Below are 10,896 nucleotides of genomic sequence, written 5' to 3' on the forward strand. Positions count from 1 at the left end.
TAAGTGAGGTTGGCACCAATGCATTTTCCGCATAAGACCATACATTTATTGGGGGTGTTTTATAAGACTATGATGATATCATATCACTAAGAAAAATAAACATAATTTTTCTAGATATCTTGAGTTACTTCAGAAAGAATAAGCATCTGATTCCATGGGGCCATCACACACATTTTGTTGTGTTACAGCTTGAATTAAATGGAGGAAATGTTGATTTTTTTTGTCACTGGCCTACACACAATATTTCATCATGTTAAAGTGGAATTATGTTTTTCACAATTTTTACAATGAATTAAAAATGAAAAACCAAAATGTCTTGAGTCAATACATATTCAACCACTTTGTTATGGCAAGCATAACTAAGTTCAGGAGTAAAATTATTCTGAAGAAGTCACATAAGCTGCATGGACTCACTCTGTGTGCAGTAAGAGTGTTTAGCACAATTGTTTAATGACTGCCTCATCTTTATACCCCACACATATAATTATCTGTAAGGTCCCTCTGTCAAGCAGTGAATTTCAAACACAGATTCAACCACAAAGACCAGGGAGGTTTTCCCTTGCCTCGCAAAGAAGGGCACAAAAAAACAGACATTGAATATCCCTTTGAGCACAACAAAATTTGGAATAAGTCAAGGGGTATGAATAAATCCTGAAGGCACTGTAGCTTCCTTATCGAAACAGTTCCATGACTAGACAGTATACAGTCCTGTTGATTGGTAACCATAACTCATATCTTGGAAAATAAACAATGTTGTATGGATGGGCCAGTGCAGTGCAGAGAGTGAGGTGTGTCACAGTACAAAGGTCATAAAGGGATTCCCATGGAATGGCTATTCTGTGTCTGTGGTGAGGCCATCACAGGTGCATGCTCTAAAACGATACATTGTTGTCACCTTGTGGAGAGATTTTGTACATGCAAGCCTAGTTTCTGCAAGTCAAGGCACACTTGTTCTTGTAAGCAACACATTGAACGCAATGGAGGACAATAATTGTCAAAAGTAAACAAAAATGAATTACTCATGAGGGTTTACATTAGCCTGAGTGCCAGTCTGTTTCTGCTCTCCTGCCAACTCAAATAAAATAGTATTTGTCACATGAAATGCTTACTTGGGGGCCCATTTCAACAATGCAGAGAGCAATAATGGAAAAATAATAAAACCTAATAATAAAAGCAATAATAAATACATAATGAGTAATGATAACTTGGCTATATACACGGGGGTACCAGTACCGAGTCTAAGTGCAGGGGTACGAGGTAATTGAGGTAGATATGCACATATAACTATGATTAAAGTGGCTAGGCGACAGGATACATAATAAACAGTAGCATCAGTGTATGTGATGAGTCAAAAAAGTTAGTGCAAAATGGGTCAACGCCGATAGTCCAGGTAGCTTTTTGGTTAAAGCTGCAATATGAAACTTTTCTATCATTCTCGTTGTGCGCAAGTCTAAGAAGCTGCAGATCTGTTCTATGTGCGCTATTTCTATGCTTCCAGTTCTTAAGTTTCGTTTTTGCTTCTTTTACTTTCGGTTTTGTACACCAGCTTTAAAACAGCTGAAAATACAATACGTTTGGTTATTGAAAATATATTTCACAGCGATTTGGAAGGTACAATGATTCGACACTTTACATTGCTTGTTTTGTCACATAAACTAGGCAAATTATTAGAATTTTAGCAACCAGCAAATGGAGGGGTGATTTCTGCAAACTGTACCTTAAAATATTTAACTAACTATTTAGCAGTCTTGGAGGTAGAAGCTGTTCAGGGTCCTGTTGGTTCCAGACTTGGTGCATCGGTACCAGTTGCCATGCGACAGCAGAGAAAACAGTTTATGATTTGGGTGGCTGGAGTGTTTGACACAGCCTGGTATAGAGCCCCTGGATGGCAGGGAGCTTGGTCCCAGTGATGTACAGGGCCATACGTACTACCCTCTTTAGCGCCTTGCGGTCGGATGCCAAGCAGATGCCATACCAAGCGGTGATGCACCCAGCCAAAATATTCTCAATGGTGCAGCTATCTGAGGGCACATGCCAAATCTTTTCAGCCTCTTGAGGGGAAATATGCCATGTCATGCCCTCTTCACGGCTATGTTGGTGTGTGTGGACCATGATAGATCCTAAGTGATGTAGACACCAAGGAACTTGAAGCTCTTGACAAGCTCCACTACAGCCCCATCAATGTGAATGGAGACGTGCTCGGCCCTCTGTTTCCTGTAATTAACGATTGGCTCCTTTGTCTTGATGTCGTTGCGGGAAAGGTTGTTGTCCTGGCACCACACTGCCAGGTCTCTGATCTCCTCCCTATAGGCTGTCTCATCGTCGTTGGTGATCAGGCCTACCACCGTCGTGCTGTCAGCAAACTTAATGATGGTGTTGGAGTCGTGCGCTGCCATGCAGTCGTGGGTGAACAGGGAGTACAGGGGGCACGCACCCCTGAGAGGCCCCGTGTTTAGGGTCAGCGTGGCGGATGTGTTGTTGCCTACCCTCACCACTTGAGGGCGGCCCATGATGAAGTCCAGGATCCAGTTGCAGAGGGAGGCGTTCAGTCCCAGGGGCCTTAGCTTAGTGATTAGCTTGGAGGGCACTATGGTGTTGAACGCTGAGCTGTAGTCAATTAACATGTTTGGCTTGACAATGACAGCAGAGTAGACAAAAGCACAAACGGACCAGGGACCAGACTAAGTTGACCCACAACTGAGTTTCATTCCAAACACCTCACTTCCAATGCATGTGACTGTCAACTGGTAACCACCACAAGACCTTCAGCTGCATATCCACAGGGTGGCAGCACCACCAAAGCTACAGATCATATACTCCCCCCAGATCATACAGATCATTATGATCAGCTCACACACAATTCAGCCCAGCCTGCACTGCAGCATTTACAGGTGTGGGATCTTAATTTGACCTATATTGTCACAGCAAAATAATCCTACACCAACAGGATTTGAATGTTTAGTCCATAATGTTGCTCTTTTTGGTGGTTAGGCTGTTAGCCGGCCAAAAGTAGACTACATGAACAGTGCAATACTGTTAATACAACAGTGTGTGAATGTGGGTTTTCAGTTCATTTATGTAAATCACAAAGCTCATCTGCATTTCCTGCAGTGCAGGATCATTTTCAGCAACAAAAGACTGAGCAAATCTTACCTCCGTGCATAGGCCCTAGGGCAGGTTTCTCCAACCCTATTCCTGGAGAGCTCCCGTCCTGTAGGCTTTCGCTCCAGCCCAATTTGTAACTAACCTGATTCAGTTTATCAACCAGCTACATATTAGAATCAGGTGTGGTACATTAGGCTTGGAGGGAAAACCTACAGGAAGTTAGTTATCCCTGACCAGGGCTGGAGAGCCCTGCCCTAGTGGAACATACTTTCTTGTAAATATTTTCTCATGCACTCTCCATTATGTTTAGTCTTGTATTTCATAAATAAATCATAAACTCTAAACATATATACTAATACCAATCATATTAGGCTAATATATTATAAACCTTGGTAATTGTCTTGTCGGGGTATAACTACACTGACTGACAGCATTGAGAATGGGTTTATGGCAACACTTGGCACTATGCAAAGTGTTTTCAAATCAACAACCACACCTTGAAGTTGGATGCATTGATCAATGGACATTTTGTGTGTCATGGGTAAAGATTCCATGTTTGGGAAGTTTGCCTATTCAAATGAATCCCAAAGGAAGGTATTAAGCCATGCAATGGTGTACACATAGAGCATGTTTGCAGGTGTTCTCTTGCAGAGTGGAGGGTGTTGTTTGTAATGGTCACATAAACACAGGAAATTGTATGTTTATACAAAGGAGAAGGTAAATGGTTTGCATATTGGTCTTTGAGGAACATTCATACAGCGATAATACCATCAAAGGGATATGATGGCCATGTTGTTTGTTGTGTGTGTGTGTGTGTGTGTGTGTGTGTGTGTGTGTGTGTGTGTGTGTGTGTGTGTGTGTGTGTGTGTGTGGGAGAGAAATTTGAAAAAATATTCCAACTGCAAAAATAGTCCACATTATCATCATGTTTTCTCCATAAATGTTTCATATTCCACTCATTCACCAAGCAGTCAAAAACAGTCTGAAATGCATTTGGAGGTATGAACGCTAAGCTGCCTGAATGCACTGAAAAAATATATTCTATGTCATTTAGTTGCATTACAGGGGAGATACAGCCGTTCACATCCCACATTGCAGAAAATGAGCATTGTAGGTTGATCCCGCAAAGTGGCCTGTCTTTGTCGGGTCAATAACGTTGCCTTTTTCCTGCCCGCAGCCTATGCTCAGGTGTCAACCATCCAGTGGTTCTCTCTCACATATGAATACCCGATTCAGTAGCATCATCGTCGTCAAAACAAAAACAATGCCGTCCCATCCATCACCTCTGTTCCGTCATGTCCAACCACCGCAGCCTCCAAGGTATGATTAGATTGCCTTGCGCTGCTGCTGGAACCGCGCCCACACTGGCGTGCGCCTTGATTGGCCACAGTCCCTATCGGTCATTTCAACATCCCCCAAAGGCCCTGTCGTGGCTTCACAGACCGGCATATGACGGGCCATACTTCGTAGGGTCTGTGGAAGCGTGCCACAGCGAGCTATAAAGACGGATCCCGAGATACCCCGGACAGCGCACCTTCTGTCTCCTCTAGCTTATCTGTCTCTCTTCAGGGTAACGTGCCTCACAATCTGAACGCTATTTGACCTCCGCTGTACCAAATACTCGTCTCCTTACACCCAGCAAAATGAGATGGTAAGCACACTAAGCCTATAGCTTACTGTCGGCATCTATTGGAACTGTTTGGGTAAAGTGATGTTTGGCACAGACTTACCACATATTCTAGGGAAGATACAGTACCCCTTGTTGATGTGAGAGTGTAAGGGATTTGATTGCTCTGGATTCTTGTGCTTGTCTAAATGTGCGTTGAATAGGTGGAAGTATTGTCTGACTTGAACTAGAGTCAGTATCTCTTTTTAACACTTGGAAAAGTTGAATGTCACAGCAAGGAATGTGGACCTCCCATTTGACTTGAAAGAGGGTCAGGGCAATGGGAAGCAGGTAATAGGAAGTGCAAATTGCAAACTCGAATCAATACTTAGCTACATGTTTATTACATTGGCACTGATTTTGTTTACTGTAGAAGGCTGAACATATAAAAAATATATTAGCCTATTCATATTTGATTTAAAAGACCTGTATGTTGTAGCCTGCTATTATTGCATGGCGCATAGATCATATGTATTTTCATGAGGCATGTAAGCCTATTAATCTGTGCAGTCTGCTCACTGTCATGAACTAGTCTTCTATCAGATATAAGCTATCATATAAGTATGATTCATTTTTTTTTAATCATTCAGACCTTTATTTATTTTTTTGTATTTTTTTTAATGCCTTGCAATGTATTGCTTGTTGGTCACTTTTAGTTGAGTGCTTCTATCAGCAAGAACCAATTACATTGTTTAAAGGAATCTACATTTTTGTTGGTTATGTCCTGGTTGACCATTGACAACAAACCCTGTTCAAACACAACAATACTTCCAAATCCATCTGAATGAGTTTTTAAAACACCTTAAACAAGAGTCAGAGTGACTTCATACTGTAGATGCCGTCAGCCAGGAGCTGGGATATCAGGAATTACAAAGCTGCTCTGGGCTACTGAGATGCACACTAAAATGCTTCCTGTCCTTCCAGTCACAGCTAATCCTAAATCCTGGCCCTTCTGATGTGACCACCAATTCAGGTTCTTACCAGTACATACCACCATTTCATTCCTTGATTAAAAATACAAAGGAACAAATTGGGCTAACTATAACCTTGTCAGTGCTCATGGGGGAATTGTTAGGGAGACACTGCACTTAGTGTAGGGAGAGACACTGACAATCTGAACCAAATTTGAGTAGTTATAGCTTAGAGTACCTGCTTGAAGCTAAGCCAGGTCAAAAAAAGACAAAGAGTAGACAAGACAGCCAGGTGACAATGTAAAGAATCTGAGAACAAAAGAGGATACCATATGGCAAAGTTTCATACCTAGACCTACTTCACAACAAGCTATGTATTTCAGGCCAATACCACAGGTATGTGTACCAAAATGTATGAAAAAGTTCATTTTCTCCTATCTCCTCGTGACTTCACAACTGATTTGTTTCTGGGTGCTGAGATGACATTTCTCATTGATATATTATTTGAATAACCCCAGTTGTTTTCTTCACAAAATGCTCAATAGTTCTTGCAGAACTGTGTTATGGCTTATCAACAATATGAAAGATGGTTATTCAGAGAAAGTTAAATGAATGATGTGCTCTGACTCTCATTGATGGCTCTCTATCTAAGTGGCCAGTCCTGCCTGCCTGCCTGTCTGTCTGTCTATAGGCCTAAGGGATAGTTTTACCTCTCAGCTTAGTTTAATGAGATAAGTGACACTAAGTGCTGCTGGACAGGACAGGACAGGAGTTGTCAATATGGTGACACCAAAGAGCCGAAGACAGGCCACAAGTTGTACTCCTCACCTCTGTATCAGAAATCCATCACTCCATAACAGCTTTGGTCTGTTGGGTCATCTCCCCACAGGAGGTGGAATGCATTGTTCTGATAACACTTCACTTACACGTGGGAGATTGTTTTCATGGAAATAAGCAGGTGTTTTAACCTGATTATGCTCATGTCAGTGCTGGGGGCCATAGATCAATGGATAATTGAAGGTCACTTGTCCAGAGTGTAGGCCTAGTCTGGCCAGCTTCCTGGACCAGAGGAAAGAGGAGGAGAGGAGTAGACAAGAATGGAGTAGAGAGGAAAGCATAGGAGTGCAGAGGAGAGGCGAGGAGAGGATAGAAAAGGGTAGGCGAGGAAAGGAGAGCAGAGGGTAGGAAAGGAGAGGAGAGTGGAGGAGAGGGTAGGAGAGGAAAGGAGCGGGTAGGAGAGGAAAGGTAAGGAGAGGAGAGTGGAGGAGAGGGTAGGAGAGGAAAGGAGAGGAGAGCGGAGGAGAGGGTAGGAGAAGAAAGGAGAGGAGAGCGGAGCGGAGGAGAGGAGTGGGAGGTCAGACAGGAAGGAAGGACTTCCTTCTCCTGCATGGCTAAAGAGTCCATGTTGTCCATTGCTTGATAATACATAGTATTTATATAGTGCTTTGCTAAAACCCAAAGACACTTAAAGAACAGGAGTCATCATTGAATGTGACAGACCACTTTTTAGGCGTTTATCCCATGCATTTGAGGACCTTGATGTGTTTGTAATCCAATGCATAATGGCATCTAAAATCAGACTGTTTACGTGAAAATGGGTTCTATGATGTAATGTGCATTATTTTGATAAATGCCATAGAAACGGACACACACACATTTATTGCAAGTGACTTCATTTTTTTTGCTTTCAGAACCATTTAGAAAGTTTGGACAAGCGGTTAAACACGTTTTTGTACTACGTGTTTGGAGCGAGAGGTATGTACTTCCTAATGAAGACTGCAAATATGGCTGTTGAAAAACTACAAATATGTTTTTTGAAAAAATAAGTCTGTTCAGACTACAGCGTAGCATCAGCTGATGTATCACTGACATTACAGAGTCCTTCAAGGCTCACCTCATGCAGGAGAGTAGCAGTCTAGATCCAGGACACTGTATGTCATCAGACTGGCCCTTCTGAATACTAGGAATCTCCACAGCGGTGCCTTATCACCTTGTTAAGTAAGCCTATTAGGATTTATACCTGTGTAATTATGGTGTAATAGCCTATGTCATAACTCTAATAGATTAGTAAATACATACACTTATGGAATACTTATAACTTTTGATAAAGACGTAATATGTAACTACCTATCTGCACATAACAGGTACAAGGTAAGTTACGATAGAAGTGCTGCCCTAAAGTTGTGATGGCAATTAGTTTATAGTGATAGCCTCTACTCAGCTCCACAAGATCCATTGGCCAGAAGCTGCAATGGAAAATAAATGCCCACCCCATAGCAGAAAAACAACACCCTTAACTATGAAAATGAAAGCAGTGACAGCTTGCAAAGCAGCTTGTTCATGCCCCATTAGTTCAAGAACATGGTGACATACTCTATTTATATGAACAATTAGTCAACAGTCTTGTTATTCTTTATAGATTTTTCTCATATTCAGTTTATGAACCATTAAGTTCATAGACAAGGACATAGTGAAATTCAATAAACTGATTTGAATGTGTCACGGTCGTGATAATGGACGGACCAAAGCGCAGCGGGCTCTCTATGGTTAGGGCGTGACAGTACCCCCCCCCAAAGGTGCGGACTCCGACCGCAAAAACCTGAACCTAGATGAGGAAGGTTAGGGTGGGCATCTTGCGTCGGTGGCAGCTCCAGTGCGGGACGTAGCCCCTGCTCAGACCACGGATCCGGCCATGGAGCAGGACTGGACGCCGTGCCTGGACGCCGTGCCTGGACTGGGCACCGGCGCAGAGGAAGGCTCCGGCCTTGGAGCGGTATTGGATGCCGTGCCTAGACTGGGCACTGGCGCAGAGGAGGGCTCCGGCCATGGCACTGGCGCAGGAAGCTCCGGGCCGTGGACCGTCACCGGAAGCTCCGGACCGTTGACCGTCACTGGAAGCTCCAGGCCGTTGACCGTCACTGGAAGCTCCGGGGCCGTTGACCGTCACTGGAAGCTCCGGGTCGTTGACCGTCCCTAGAGGCTCCATTTTGTGAACCGTCCCTGGAGGCTCCGTACTGTGAACCGTCCCTGGATGCTCCGTACTGTGAACCGTCCCTGGAGGCTCCGTACTGTGAACCGTCCCTGGAGGCTCCATACTGTGAACCGTCCCTGGAGGCTCCGGACTGTGAACCGTCGCCTCATGTTGGCTAGGTGTATTCTGCACGGCATTCACCCTGAGGAGCGTGTCACCAGTCCGGTGCAACCTGTACCAGCTCCACGCACCAGGCCTCCAGTGCGCCTCCCCAGTCCGGTACGTCCTGTGCCGGCTCCCCGCACTCGCCCTGAAGAGCGTGTCACCAGTCCGGTGCAACCTGTACCAGCTCCACGCACCAGGCCTCCAGTGCGCCTCCGCAGCCCGGTACGTCCTGTGCCGGTTCCTCGCACTCGCCCTGAAGAGCGGAATCCACAGTGTGTAAAGGTCATAGAAATCCTATTAGATTTACTATATTCATTTATTTATATACAGTACCAATCAAAGGTTTGGACACACCTACTCATTCCAGGATTTTGCTTTATTTTTACAATTAGTGAAGACATCAAACTATGAAATAACACATAGGGAATCATGTAGTAACCAAAAAAGTGTGTGTGTGTGTGTGTGTGTGTGTGTGTGTGTGTGTATATATACTGCTCAAAAAAATAAAGGGAGCACTTAAACAACACAATGTAACTCCAAGTCAATCACACTTCTGTGAAATCAAACTGTCCACTTAGGAAGCAACACTGATTGACAATACATTTCACATGCTGTTGTGCAAATGGAATAGACAACAGGTGGAAATTATAGGCAATAAGCAAGACACCCCCAATAAAGGAGTGGTTCTGCAGGTGGTGACCACAGACCACTTTTCAGTTCCTATGCTTCCTGGCTGATGTTTTGGTCACTTTTGAATGATGGCGGTGCTTTCACTCTAGTGGTAGCATGAGACGGAGTCTACAACCCACACAAGTGGCTCAGGCAGTGCAGCTCATCCAGGATGGCACATCAATGCGAGCTGTGGCAAGAAGGTTTGCTGTGTCTGTCAGTGTAGTGTCCAGAGCATGGAGGCGCTACCAGGAGACAGGCCAGTACATCAGGAGATGTGGAGGAGGCCGTAGGAGGGCATCAACCCAGCAGCAGGACCGCTACCTCCACCTTTGTGCAAGGAGGAGCAGGAGGAGCACTGCCAGAGCCCTGCAAAATGACCTCCAGCAGGCCACAAATGTGCATGTGTCTGCTCAAACGGTCAGAAACAGACTCCATGAGGGTGGTATGAGGGCCCGACGTCCACAGGTGGGGGTTGTGCTTACAGCCCAACACCGTGCAGGATGTTTGGCATTTGCCAGAGAACACCAAGATTGGCAAATTCGCCACTGGCGCCCTGTGCTCTTCACAGATGAAAGGTTCACACTGAGCACGTGACAGACGTGACAGTATTAAACTTGTTTAATACTTATTTCCCTCATTAAAATGCAAATCAATTTATAACATTTTTGACATGCGTTTTTCAGGATTTTTTTGTTGTTATTCTGTCTCTCACTGTTCAAATAAACCTACCATTAAAAGTATAGACTGATCATTTCTTTGTCAGTGGGCAAACGTACAAAATCAGCAGGGGATCAAATACTTTTTTCCCTCACTGTATTTCATATTTTTGATTCTTCAAAGTAGCCACCCTTTGCCTTGATGACAGCTTTGCACACTCTTGGCATTCTCTCAACTAGCTTCACCTGGAATGCTTTTCCAACAGTCTTGAAGAAGTTCCCACATATGCTGAGCACTGACTGCTCTAAACCTTTTTCGTTACTACACGATTCCATGTGTGTTATTTAATAGTTTTGTCTTCACTATTATTCTACAATGTAGAAAATAGTACAAATAAAGAAAAACCCTTGAATGAGTCGGTGTCCAAACTTTTGACTGGTACTGTAGATATTTACTGTATTCTAATTCTATAGTTGAGGTCATGTTACACTTTTGCCTTACGGGAAGGGAGGGATGGAGAAAGGGAGGGATGGAGAAAGGAGGGATTGAGAAAGATAAGAGGGATGAGGAGGAGCGCTTGGTCCTATGTCATGTTCCACTCCCTCCTAGTTTTCTCCCTCCCTCTCTCTGTCTCCCACCCCCCATCTCTATCTCAGTCTCTCTCTTACTCCTCTCTCTGTCTCCCGCCCCCCCATCTCTCCCTCTGTCTCCCGCCACCCCATCTCTATCTCCTTCTCTCTCTCACTCCT

Source organism: Salmo trutta, chromosome 6 (genome assembly GCF_901001165.1).
Source record: "Salmo trutta chromosome 6, fSalTru1.1, whole genome shotgun sequence".
In the NCBI taxonomy this organism is placed as follows: Eukaryota; Metazoa; Chordata; class Actinopteri; order Salmoniformes; family Salmonidae; genus Salmo; species Salmo trutta.